Source organism: Xiphophorus hellerii, chromosome 19, assembly GCF_003331165.1.
Source record: "Xiphophorus hellerii strain 12219 chromosome 19, Xiphophorus_hellerii-4.1, whole genome shotgun sequence".
NCBI classification, from domain to species: domain Eukaryota; kingdom Metazoa; phylum Chordata; class Actinopteri; order Cyprinodontiformes; family Poeciliidae; genus Xiphophorus; species Xiphophorus hellerii.
The window spans coordinates 27970844-27983576 of record NC_045690.1 but is presented as its reverse complement, the minus strand read 5'-3'; the positions used below and the strand labels follow the sequence as shown (position 1 = coordinate 27983576).

At 37.7% G+C, this 12733-nt stretch overlaps 1 protein-coding gene across 6 annotated transcripts in view; it reads right to left on the bottom strand.

The window, feature by feature from the left end:
- esr2b (estrogen receptor 2b) overlaps positions 1-12733 on the bottom strand; it is a 71477-nt gene that overhangs the window by 39978 nt on the left and 18766 nt on the right. The window contains exon 1 of one of the 6 annotated variants that reach the window (XM_032548131.1): positions 5100-5165. The exons of the other annotated variants lie outside the window; for them this stretch is intronic. The gene's annotated coding sequence lies outside the window, so the exon portion shown is untranslated. Of the gene's footprint in view, positions 1-5099; positions 5166-12733 lie in introns of those variants that run through there. 6 annotated transcript variants of the gene reach the window in all.

The window sequence follows — 12733 nt, the reverse complement described above, 5'->3', positions numbered from 1 at the left end:
CCTAGCTACAACAATATTTAATTTCCCTTTTGGGGACATTTCTGTACATTCTTCATTGTAAAACTGCTCAAGGCCGGTCTGACTGGATGGACAACATCTGTGAACATTAATATTCCAGTCTTGCAACAGATTCGCAGCTGTATTTATTATCTGGCATAATACTATGAATGAGGGGTGCTACTGTTGCTTATGTCGCCCATATCAGTCACTGGCCCCAGGTCTTTAACATTGGGAGGTCTCCTTACCATCTCCCTAATTTGTAGCATCCTCCATAGATTCTCTATCAACTTCGAGTCTGGTCTCTGACTGGGCCGCTCGACAGCAATATTGCTTTCTTGAGTGAAAAACTTCAGTAAAATGTATAACATTTACTTAAGCTGAAATCTACCTGGGAGGTAAATTAAGCTAAAATCTTTTGAGCTTAAATGTTGTGGTAATCCATTGTTGTTCACATAACAGTTGAACTGCACTTCTCAGCATTTCTTGTGTTGGAGACATCACTGCCAAAGTTCCCATCCTGCAAAATAACTCTGATAAGAACTGATCCCCAGAACATAAAAAGTTGCACCTTTGGAGCCAGCCTCCAGACAGCTCTTCGCAGCTTAGAAGAACCTGGCCAGAAAAGAGGACTTTTAAAATCTTCAAAGGGTTCACTGGAGAACTTTAAAGAAGCTGGCCATGCATCCACCTCAGTTCTTTAGATGTACAAAACCATTTTGATGCCTATTTTCAGAGACCTCTGAACCAGGCCTCTACATCTTTCGACGAGAAGGTGCCTCCTTAGTTTTTTCCCTTTTCATCATCATTTTTTTTTTTTTTACTTCTAGACATTGCTTTGACCCGACTGACCGATTGACTCAAAGTAAGACTGTTCCATTATCTGGGCTGCTGCAAGCTTGAAGGGAGACTGAGTTTGACTTATGATTCCAGAAGTACTGGATGGTGCCCTGATTAAGCTAAAAAAGTTATTATATATTATTATTTTATTTTAATAATTATTACATATTATTTTATTAATATTTTAATTAATAATGAATTGTTAATTACAATTCTAAATAATTAAATAAGCCAAAACACTGATTCACAACAGCAAAAATAGTGCAGTCTGTGTATGTGCATGGTTTGTACAACAGCTTAGCTCAAGCAGACCCAGAAACAGTTGACTAGTTAATCAGTAGCAGAATAGAAGACACAGCAGCTGGCGTAGAGGCTCAAACTCCTCCACCATGGACTAAAAAAATGGAAAAATAAATCTAAAATGTCTTGTCTACAGTGATATACCATCAGGTCAGGGTTAAAATGATAATTTTTGTATTTTCTCATCCAGTGTTGACATTGGAAACCCTTTGGTTTCCAATGTCAACACAATGACCCATGGGTCAAAAATAAATTTCAATTATCACAAGTAATTACAGAAAAAACATTGTATCAGCATTGGGCATCAGACCACAAACTAATCAATCCATGGTCAACATGTGTTTCATGTGGGTCAGGTTGAAGTGACCCTGAGCAGAACAATGCTCGCTCTTTGGATCACCACTGCAGTGCCCTAATTTAGAGGCTAGGCCCTTCAATCCAGATTGCCAGTTCTCTTCCACTTTGTATTGCCTTGTTGCTGAAAATGTGCTATATAAATAAAATTACCTTTACCTTTTACCTTTACCTTCCAAGACACAATATACAGCCCCACAACACTGCTTCTTGTGTCTTCACTTGGAAAGATGAATTGCTCAACATTTAATTTAAATCAGTTCTGATTTATAGATTGTTGGTAAAATCAGCACAAAGAATAAGGAAATGTTTTTATTCAACAAATTTTTAACATGTCGCTAAGTTTTAGAAAGAGTAATTACCTGGGGTTTATTATAAGTAAATCAAGCTTTTAATAAGTCAATTTTAAATAACAGACTCCTAATGTTCAAGTGAATAATATGCATACCTTTAATAGAATCCATTATTACAATGTGAGGTCATTGCAAAAATGCAAGTGCATGCATACAATTTATCGCCAGGGAAAACATAGCACACATACAAAATAAATAAAGTAGAAATAAAAGGATGGGAAAATCTAACTCAAATGTAAATAGTAAATTTCCTCAGATTTTGTGTCATAAAGATGTAATTGGTCTGTGCGCCGCCAAAGCACATGATGCATGCATTTGTTTTGTGAGGTAATTTCATTCTCACAGAAAAAGAAAATGGGGTTGGATCAGCAGATTAACTCCAATCAGGTCAGTTTTGATTATTCTTAGGGTGCCCAAGGTATGTAGAAAATCATAAGTATATAAGTAGCTGCTCAAAGAAGTACTGTGCAATCATGGAACTCTTGAGAAGTGATGGAGAACATTGGCAATTGAAGGATTTCTAGGGAATGTGTGTTCAGAGAATATATTGATCTGCTGGGACATGTTGTTGATGGTGTCATGCTGTGTGGATGGTGATGTAGGAACGAAATGCAGGAGATGGAGGTGGCCAATGAATTTGAAGATTTAATAAAAGCATATGGAGAAGCAAACTTACTAAAATATCAAAGGAAGCCACTTCAGAAAACAAAAATCCATAGAAAGAAAACAGCCAGGGAGAACATGAGGAGAACTTGGGGCAGAACAAGAAAAAGACCAGCAGCTGCGATCTATTTCCCGCAAATTAGGATTTATAAAGGAGAGGTGTGCAGCCATGTGCGTGCACACAGTTTTATACATCTGAATGTTTTTGTGTGGCATACTTTTATAAATTTGTTTGTACGCTAATTTTTAGAGTGAAAGCTGCGCACTCTTTTCTACATGAGACCTGGGATCTTTAATTCCTTTAGATCTGGATATGTGCTGCTTTTTTCAATGTTTCAGACTACTTCACATTGTCAAACAGATTCTACCGGAGTGGTTTCTTGACTCTACAGGTTTGACAGGTTTGTGGCTGAGAAAATTCACGTTGCTTCTCTAAAAAATTTGGTCATGTATCAATAATTAAAGACTTACCAATTGGGCAATCACTTCTTCAATTAACTTTGTTCACTTCCTAAATGAAATCATCATTTGAGAACAGCAGAAAAAAGTGTCTAAAGTTTGGTTAATCCAGTGTGATTATTGACTGTCTTAGGCATAATTTCTCATGAAAGCAAATCGTCAGGTGGGAGCTTGAGCTGGTAGCTATTAGTTGTTCAATGAGACACGCTGAGCCAACTCTTCCCCTGACCAAAAATGACTCAAAACACATATGAAGTAGCGTGACATTCTCTGGGAAGATTGTCCAAAGTGTCTGTAGATGCAACAAACCTAGGCATAAAAGTAGTAATGCGCAATATACGTATACGGTATTACTATTATTACGTTTATTTGACAAACACACATCGACATAAACTGAACAAAACAGCAGTCCCATGTTTGCGTCATAGTGCAATAGCAACAGCTAATTCACAGTATTTGTCCCTAGATAGGCTTTTAAACAGTACCTCTAAAAAAAATTTAAGTGATAATCATTTAAAGTAACACAACATAATGTTGACAACATCTACAGACAAACAATGAAACATAAAACATCAAAAATGGATACAGTTCTGTTTTTGACATAACCAGAGTTTTGTTTGTGTTTTTGAACATACTAAAACTGGTTACGGACTTCAAATCAACAGGAAGTGAGTTCCAAACTGCAGATCCTCTCACATACAGAGCACTTTGAGCAAAAGTGGTTCTTTGAAAGGGGACCTTACAATTTCCATCTAAAGCCGCTCTAGTAGATCTGCTATTGCCCTGCAGTCTCTGTATGCAATCACTTCATGGTGTAGGTGCATATCCATTTAAACACTTAAAAATCCATTTTAAAAGATTATAATTTATAAAATTAGGAAAGTCCAAAATGCCAAATATAGCCAGAATATGACAATGATGGAATCTGATTGGCCTTTAAAGCCCGATTATAGAGACTTGCTAATGGTCTGAGTATAGTTTGACTAGTCTGAGAAAGACTAGTAGCTCTATAGGAAAAATGTGAGACGATCATTGAGTTCAAAAACATCTCTGCACAGTGAAAGTGTTTAACAATTTCTAATAATTTTATAACAGTTTATATTTCATCTAACAGTTTTGCTGATTTTATCAACATGGCTCCTAAAATTTAACTGAGCATCCAGAATTATTCCTAAATATTTTTCTCGTGATACTTGTTCGATAGAGTCCCCATTGATCTGGATATTCAAGGACTGTAATGATGCTTTCTTGATTGAAAAGCAAATGCACTTTGTTTTCTTTGTATTGAGTGTTAATGAAGAATCCTTTAGCCATGATGATAATATCTGCAGGCTGTACTGAAGTTTTTCACTGACTACAATACTGCTTTTGTCCGATGTGTAAACAATGGTGTCATCAGCATACATTAGAAGGTTAACTTCAGGACAAATTTCAGAAAGACTGTTAACATACAAACTTAAAAGGACCGCACCTAAGATAGTTCCTTGTGGAATCCCTGTTACAATTTAGCAGAAGACAGATTTACTATTATTAATGACAACACATTGTTCACAATCTTTCAAAAATGATTGAAACCAAGACAATGACCATTCTGAGAAATTAAATAATGAAAGCCTTGAGATCAGTAAATTGTGATTCACATATCAAAAGCCTTTTTCAATTTAAGGAAAACTGTACCAGTGATTTGTCCCCTATCAAGTGATTGTTTAACCTTTTCAAGCAGCAGACTTATAGCAGTCTCTGTGGAGTGATTATGTCTGAAGCCAAACTGAAGAGGATGCAGAAGATTGATACTTTTGAAATACAATAGTAGTTGTTCTAGAATAATTTTCTCCAGCACTTTTGACATGACTGGAACAAGACTTATTGGGGGACTTCCTGTTTTAGAAATCGGTTTCACCAAAGCTTTTTTCCATGCAATGGGAAATTGCCCTGTTCTGATGGAAATATTAACTATGTGAGTTAAAGGTTCTACTAAAATATTGCTGTATTTTTAAAAAAAAAACATAGCGTCTAAATTACACATGTCCTTTGCGTAAGAATTGCTTAAGATATTGATAGCTTTTTGAACGTCAGAGTAATGAATTTCCTTTATCTCAAACAAATCAGAACACTTTTTGGATGGTTTTGTACCGTGTATATCCATTGGAGCTGGTAGGAACTTTGATGCCAAGTCGTTAACTGAAGAGAGAAAAAAAACATTAAACATTGTTGCTAGCTGAGCAGGATCATTTATGATTTTTCTTGCTACTGCAAGTTCATATTTGTAATTAGTATGTGCATTGGGATTCAGTAAACTGTTTAATTGTTTCCAGATTGTCTTACTATTCCCTCCTGTTTCTGAGAAAACATTTATGTAATATTTAGATTTGCACATTTCTTTAACTACTCAATTCTCAAACTTTTAAAAAGCAGTCAATCTGTGGTCCTTTTGTTTTTAAGAAAAGATTTTACAGCATAGTCTCTCTTTTTCATTAGCAGCTGAATCTCATCCGATACCCAAGGTAGCTGTATTTTTCTTTGTCCCTTCATTTGAGTTTTAAGAAACTTATCCATAGTATTACAAACATGGAGAATATACAGTATGTATTGCAGCAATAATTTATTTGATTCTACTTTGAAACATCATCCCAATTAACCCTTGCTAATTTGGCCTCAAATTTGGGTACATCCTTTCTTGGAATTTGTATTACAATCCGTTTCTGTGTATTATAGCGACTGACAAAACGATTTTGAGGTAATTTTCTTCCAATGAGAGTGATATTGTGGTCAGATAAGCCACACACTAAGTTATAGGATTTTATGATTCGACCAGGTTTATTTGAAAAAATTAAATCTATTACGGTTTGACTGTTTTTGGTGATACGAGAGGGACCATTGATTAACTGGTGAAAATCGAATTTTCCTGTCAGTTCTCTAAGTGGTTTTTTCAATTTATTGTCCATCCAGTTGATATTAAAAGCTCCCAAAATGATTACTTCACTGTTGTATTTAAATCCTATACGGTAAAAACAATAGAAATTTGGCCTATGTTAGAGATCTGTAGTCTACTGGCTAACCACAGTAATGCTTGTTAATGGCATAATTGGCTGGCATCAAAACAGAGCAAGCGGAAAGCAGCATGGAGGAGAGCACAAAGCAAGAGCTCATTAAAAAGACAGGTGCAAAAATGTCAATTATCCGGACATGGTCCGAGTTTAAACTAGGACATTAACGCATGCAATTGATCTAAGAGGTTTGACTTGTTTCTATTACATAATGCAGATTAATTATACTACCTATTTTGATCTCAAGGCCTTGCTCCCACAGATGGTTAACTAGTTCACAACAGTATGGTCTTGCAAATGGCAGTGAAAAATGAGTGGAGAAAGTCAGACTGATGTGCTCAGTGGCAAATTTCGCTTTAAAAATATAGTGATGGCAAAAAACAAGCTAGTATGTAGCCAGCTTATTGCAGTGATGAATTAAAGTATTACTCCACCAAAGCACAACCAGTTTATATCAAATATTTCTAAATAATTTTTAAAACAAAATAACTTATTTTATACAGTCCTGAATATAAAATAGGAAATGGAAAATTGAGATGTTTGGTTTTAGACAAAAAACATTTCTTCAACATTTTTTTTACATTTCATGCAATAGAGATTAATAGTAATTAATCACGGTGTTAGAGTGTGATTAAAATGATCAAGTTTTTTCAATTGCTTGACAGAACTAATCAAGTCCAGCACCCACAGAAACACATTAACATTTGAAACCTGCAGTCAATGTATTGATAGATTGGCAGTTCTGCTGCAGAAGCTGTGTAGTCTGCCATCTTCCATTGTGCAATGTAACAGGAGTTAGTCTCATGAAGCACTCACACAGTGTGACCCTTTGTGCATATAGCGTTTCAGGGCAATGTCAGGGAGTGTAAAAATCTGTCAATATTTTTCACTTGAACTGATTTGGTATTTCTGCTTTTCAGACTGCTTTGCTTTTATATCAAAAAGGTATGGCCCTTTCTCAGTAAGTTTCACACAAGGCGACACAATTAGTGGCATAGTACCTCCTCCCTGCAGTTTACATGCAGGGTTATTTACACAAGCATTTTGTAAATAACCTCCAGTGTAAACATGGTGGTGGTTTAAAGGCTCAGAAAATCATATTAATAAATATCACTACAATATTTTCTAGATTTCTAGTTGTCCACTTAGGACTTAGCCCCTCTCAGATTAGTTGTTATCTTTGATTTTTGAACAAACTAATCTGGATTTAGAGAAAAGTTCAGTTAAATATCTTCCCAATGTAGGAATCATCTCTCTGCTTTCATGGTGTTTTTTTGTTATTTTGTTCTTTTGTTAGGCTGTCTGTAAGATAAGAATGTTGATGCAAAGAAGCAGAACAAAAAGATGTATCTGTCATTGTGTCCATGAAAATTAAACTCTGAGAGAAAAACATGATCAGTTCAAGGTTTCAGAAAGAGATGGGGGGGTGAACCACTGACAATTAACATGAAACTTTGAGCCAGTTTGTATTTTCTCAGACTGGATACAACTGAACATTTACAACATTTTGTCTACTAGTAACAGCCAGGCAACTTAGAACTAAGTTGGGACAACAGTATAAGCTACAGGACAATATAGACACTCCAAAAGCTGTCCAAATAAGATTTAATAGTGCACTTACTTTGTGGGCTGTGCAGACCAAGAGCTAGGGTTTCAGCAGCAATTACCAAACATGCACCCGAAGGTTGAGCTTTGAACAGATTAGTGTTGATGGCAGCCACCCATGGTAAATCACAGCACAAGCAGCAAAGAGTCAAAGGGCATAATCTCAATACACGTTGCAGTTTTATTCCACTGTTCATGGCATCAATGATCTGTCAAACTGGCTTACGTTGCGTTCAGATAGAATACGATTTAAGTATCAGGGGCATCTGGTTTACATGCAATCTCTATGTGGATAAGTGTCAAAGTCTTGCAGCACATTTTGCGCATCTAGTGCTCCGTGTTTGAAGCATTTTGAGCATTTCAGGTGTTCGACATGAGTCAAGCGCATCCAACGCGGCTGACGCTGGACTTGGAAAATCTGAACTTTTGCCACTGGACACAGAGCATCAACCAATGAGGGAGTACTCCACTATGTGATGTAATGGCCTATAGCTGGCCAGGAGATGCAATGACCATTCATCAGCCCCCAGCTAGGATGTGAAACACACAAAATTCACAGCACCTTTGAACTATCAGCTGAATAAGGTGATAATTCATTCTCTTTCTTTCTGTAAATAAAACCAAAACACTCTGTCAATACTTAATTTGCCATTGTTCAAAGTGGGGGAGGGGAAAAGAAGGTCAAGAGGCTCTTCCTGGCACACATCTACAGCAAAATGTCGAGCGTCTGAATTCAAATTCCGCAAGCATCCAACTTGAGGTATTAAACACGTTTTTGACGCCAAACGTGTTCAGTTTGAACACAGTTAAAGTAGAGCACCTTTGTTTGTACAAAAATAAGAAAATGTTGAAAAAGCCCAGATTCAGAAACTTTTCTTCACAAACAAAACATAGCAAATTATTGGTGTCATCATCTAAATGTCTAAAAATTTTAAAATACACTAATTGAAATAGATAACTTTCCTCTCATGGTGATTTTAGGTTGTGCTGGTCTGTTTTCTATTTCCAAGATGCCTGGCTCATGAGTCAACAGATTTTTTGTGGTATAACAACCAGAATAAAACCAGTTTCATGTTTCCACAGCATTACCATAAAATTTTACAACAAAAGTGTAGAACATGATCTAATTTATTTTTATTAAAACAGAAAAGCCACAATTAGTACTATTAGTATGATTGCTGCAAAATTATTATAGCTGTTGGGAATTCTACGGACGTCATCATATTTATTTATTTTAATTGTGATAGGAGGAAGTCCAAACCAACTCTTCTATCAATCCTAATGGAAAAGATCACATCACAAACTCCAACATCTCTCTGCTCAACTTCTAACCATGCAGAATCAACTGACATGAAGACACCTGAACCTCTGACAAAGTGTTGGGGTTTATCATTACAAACTCACTGCACTCATAAAGGCTGGTTGAAAATAATACGAAAAAAATGCTTAAACATTGTCAGTGTGGAACATGCACTTAAAAAATGCTTTATCCTTAGAGTGCGGAATAGAGTTTATTCTATTACCAAAACCCAAATGAAGTCTGGAAAACAGAAAAGACGGATAAATGTCTGCAGAAGAACTCATGAATAACTGAATACTACAGTGATCAACAGCATAACTACACCATGTTCACATGAAGGTTTTTGTCACAGTGTATGCTTAATGGTTAAATCATAGATTAATGTACCAAGCCGGGTCCAAAACAATAAATGTGTGATGTGTCTGGGTACAATTTCTTTGTAAAGTAGTAACTTTTCAGGCATGTGGTACAAATATTCCTACATCGCTTGACAGACACAATCAAAACATAGTTCAGATATGTACCACTAAGTTATTACTCACCTGCTTTTTGCAAATGCGCCTGAAATAAGTAGGCTGATAAGGACCCATAGGAACATGACTGGTCAGATACTTGCAAAGTTAAATTAATTATTATTATTATTATTATTATTGTTATTATTATTAATGAGAATAATAATAATATAATTTATTGACCAATATTCCCCAGCAATGCCAATTCTGAGCAGAAGAACAACCTAATAATTCCAGCACATCTTCATGTAATGGCATAACACCATTATGTCTGGGTGGTCTGGATCTAAAGCCAGAAAAGATTTGGGACTGCTGTCCATATTTATGTAATAAAAACAAAAATGAAAAAGACCATGGTTAAACTTTAATTGTACCACGCTATTTAACAAACAAAAATTTATTTCAACCACTACCATAGAATAGAATAGAATAGAATAGAAGTACTTTATTCATCCCAGAAGGGAAATTACTTCGCAGTTACAGCATAGAGACAAGACACAATAACAACTACCACTGATTAGTAGTTGTCTATAAATTGTAAAAATATGAAATGCTGTTAATATAAAAAGCAACTTAAGAGCAGTCCTTGCAAAGATTCAAAAAAAAAAAAATGCAGATATGTATATGTAAATATATGTACAGCAAGTGTGCCACAGTGCAGTTGTGCAAAATCGGACTGATTAGTGCAGAACAATGATTTAGCTTTTATTGTACAGTGAGATGACATGTGGCAGGAAGGATTTCCTGTATCTGTGGAGCAGCCTATGTGAGAAGGTGCTCCGCTGTCTGTCCACTATGTGGTGGAGAGGGTGCTGTTTATTGTCCATAATAGACAGAACCTTCTTCAGTGTCCTCCTCTCCACCACAGTTTCCAGGGACTCCAGCCTTAGTCCCAGTACAGAAACAGCTTTCCTGATGATTTTGTCCAGTCAATTAGAGTCGCTGGCTCTGATGCTGCTTCCCCAACACACAGCAGCAAAGAAGATGGCACCGGCAACAACACTGTGATAAAAGGTCTCCAACATCTTGCTGCACACATTGAAGGATCTCAGCTTCCTTAAAAAATAGAGTCTGCTCATCCCCTTCTTGCACACAGCGTCAGTGTTAGATGCCCAGTCCAGTCTGTTGTCGATTACAACTCCCAGGTATTTGTAATCCTCCACCTCCTCCACCACTTCCCCTTTGATCTTCAGTGGCCGTGAAGATGTCTTCTTCCTTCTGAAGTCAATCACCATCTCTCTGGTCTTACTAATGTTGAGCCTCAGGTGATTCTGCTCAGACCACTCCACAAAGCTGTCCACCAGTGTCCTGTACTCCCCCTCCCCTCCATCCCCTATACACCCGACAACCACTGAGTAATCAGAAAACTTCTGTAGGTGACATGACTCAGAGTTGTACTGGAAATCAGTGGTGTACAAGGTGAAGAGAAAGGGAGAAAGCACAGTTCCCTGTGGAGCTCCTACGTCACTGACCACCACATCAGACAGGACACTGCCCAGACGGACAAACTGTGGCCTGCCTGTCAAGTAGTCAGTAACCCAGGAGATCACTGAGTCGTTAGAATAGAATAGAATAGAATAGAATAGAAGTACTTTATTCATCCCAGCAGGGAAATTACTTCGCAGTTACAGCATAGAGACAAGACACAATAACAACTACCACTGAGTAGTAGTTGTAGATAAAATAAAAAAAAATAAATAAAATGCTGTTAATATAAGAAACAACTTAAGAGCAGTCTTTGCAAGGATTCAAAAAATGCAGATATGTATATGTAAATATATGTACAGCAAGTGTGCCACAGTGCAGTTGTGCAAAATCATAACACCCATCCTCCGCAGCTTCTCACCCAGTAGCAGAGGCTGGATGGTGTTGAAGGCACTGGAGAAATCAAAGAATGTGATTCTCACAGTGTCTCCTCCACCATCCAGGTGCGAAAGTGCTCGTTGCAGCAGGAAGATGACGGCATCATCCACTCCTAAGTGGGGCTGGTAGGCAAATTGCAGGGGGTCTAGAAACGTCCTCACCCTAGGCCTCAGCTGGGCCAGGACCAGTCTCTCCATGACCTTCATCACATGAGATGTGAGAGCAACTGGTCTGTAGTCCTCTGGGTTGGATGGCCTTGGCTTCTTGGGAACAGGAACCACATGTGATGTCTTCCACCGCAGCGGGACTCTCTCCAGCCTCAAGCTCAGGTTGTACATGTGTGCCAGTACAGGGCACAGCTGGCCGGAGCAGGTCTTCAGGATCCGTGGTGTAATGCTATCAGGTCCTGCAGCCTTCCCCTGGTGTAATCGCTCCAACTGTCTCTTAACCTGGCCTGTAGTCACCGTTAGCTGGGGGTAGGTGTTGTTGTCTGCAGTGGAGATGGGGGAGGAGGGGGGGTGGGGGGCTGAAGGAGAGGTGGTGTGCAGGAGAATGCCGGTAGGTGGTTTGAACAACTTGGGGCAGTGTGGATGTGTGGGGGGATGGTGGTGGTAGGGGAGTAGCAGGAGGTGAGCTAAACCTGTTGAAAAACTGGTTAAATACCAGATATTAATAATAATATTGGCTGATAAGACAAACATGCCTCATCAAATGTCCCAGGTAATGCAGAAAGCTTCAGTGCCATCATCCTTATAACTGTGTTTTTTTGTCGGTGGTTTGCTTTACTTCTGCATGGGAGGAGCAGTCTTGTATTGACTTCATGTTAAGTAGTGTGGGAATGATGTAAACCATTTCAGAAGAGAAACGTCTGGGAATCTTATTTGTTCTGTTTTATATACATAAATCAGACAAGATATCATACTCTTCATATGATGAATAAACTTTGTGAGGACATGTATTCATGTAGTATTTTGTTCTACTAGATGAGAATGGGCTCCTTTATTTCAGCATCTCATTCAAACCATCCAGACTTTAGGAAGTATTCAGTAGACAGTTTATAACAAACTCATACTGGGAAGAAAAAACACCCACAAGGCTCTATCAATGTCAGGGCGATCTGCTCCGACAAACAGCACATTTTTCTCTTGTCGCAGATAATTTCACTCTGAATTACGCTACAACTACAGTTTGGGATGGACAGATGTGGCCAGAGCTACTTTCCCTCCATTTTCTTGGTTAGCAGAGTGACAATCCCTTTGGCAAAAAAATGTAAGCAATGACAGAAAAAAGTTTGACGGTCAGCAGGTTTCTGGTGCACATTAAGTTTAATAGTCTTCACTTTTTAAACTAAAAGATCAAAAAGTGTTAATTTATTCTAAGACTATGAGATGATTAAAGGAATACATTTGACAGTGGTTAAGCACAAGTTTTCTCTGAACT